Below are 1,122 nucleotides of genomic sequence, written 5' to 3' on the forward strand. Positions count from 1 at the left end.
ATCAGAAGAAACCTCAAGAAATGGAACTAAATGAAACATAGGTATCCAACCTTTCAGAGACAGAGTTTAGAACACTGATGATAAGAATGTTTCAGGACCCGCCCCCCAACGAGGTACGTATCTCTGCGGCATCCTTAGCCTCATTTACAGGAGCTAGGGTTGAAGCCACAGCTGTTGGAGACCTGAAACCAAGCTGTTCCTGTGCTGCCACCGCTAACTCGCTACACACAGAGCTGTCACCACGCTTATTCATACCCAGCCCTTTCTGCTGAGCAGGAAAAGGAGTTGTCTGACATTGCTCTCCGGATTGTGGCCCCCGGCAAAGGCATTCTGCCCACAGATGAGTCTGTAGGCAGCATGGCCAAGCGGCTGAGCCAAATTGGGGTGGAGAACACAGAGGAGAACCGCCGTTTGTACCGCCAGGTCCTGTTCAGCGCCAATGATCATGTGAAAAAGTGCATTGGAGGTGTCATCTTCTTCCATGAAACACTCTACCAGAAAGATGATAATGGTGTCCCCTTCGCCTGCACCATCCAGGATAAGGGCATTGTCATTGGCATCAAGGTTGATAAGGGTGTAGTGCCTCTAGTTGGGACTGATGGAGAAACCACCACTCAAGGGCTGGATGGGCTCTCGGAACGCTGTGCCCAGTACAAGAAGGATGGTGCTGACTTCGCTCAGTGAGCACAGACCCTCAGCACTTGCCATTTTGGAGAATGCCAATGTGCTGGCCCGCTATGCCAGCATCTGCCAGCAGAACGGTATTGTGCCTATTGTGGAACCTGAAATCCTGCCTGTTGGAGACCATGACCTCAAACATTGCTAGTATGTTACAGAGAAGGTCCTGGCTGCTGTGTATAAGGCCCTAAGTGACCATCATGTGTACCTGGAGGGGACTCTGCTCAAGCCCAACATGGAGACTCCTGGCCATGCCTGTCCCTTTAAGTATAGCCCAGAGGAGGTTGCTATGGCAACTGTTACTGCCCTGCGTCGCACTGTGTCCCCAGCTGTCCCAGGAGTGACCTTCCTGTCTGGGAGTCAGAGTGAAGAGGAAGCATCACTTAAACTCAATGCTATCAACCGCTGCCCACTTCCCTGGCCTTGGGCCCTCACCTTCTCTTA

General features: G+C 52.0%; 1 pseudogene; it reads left to right on the plus strand.

Moving 5' to 3' along the window:
• Positions 1-193: 193 nt before the first annotated feature.
• Positions 194-1,117, plus strand: LOC109377896 (fructose-bisphosphate aldolase C-like; annotated as a pseudogene).
• Positions 1,118-1,122: the final 5 nt, after the last annotated feature.

The sequence above is a fragment of the Hipposideros armiger genome, unplaced genomic scaffold, assembly GCF_001890085.2.
Source record: "Hipposideros armiger isolate ML-2016 unplaced genomic scaffold, ASM189008v1 scaffold_1613, whole genome shotgun sequence".
Classification (NCBI taxonomy): Eukaryota; Metazoa; Chordata; class Mammalia; order Chiroptera; family Hipposideridae; genus Hipposideros; species Hipposideros armiger.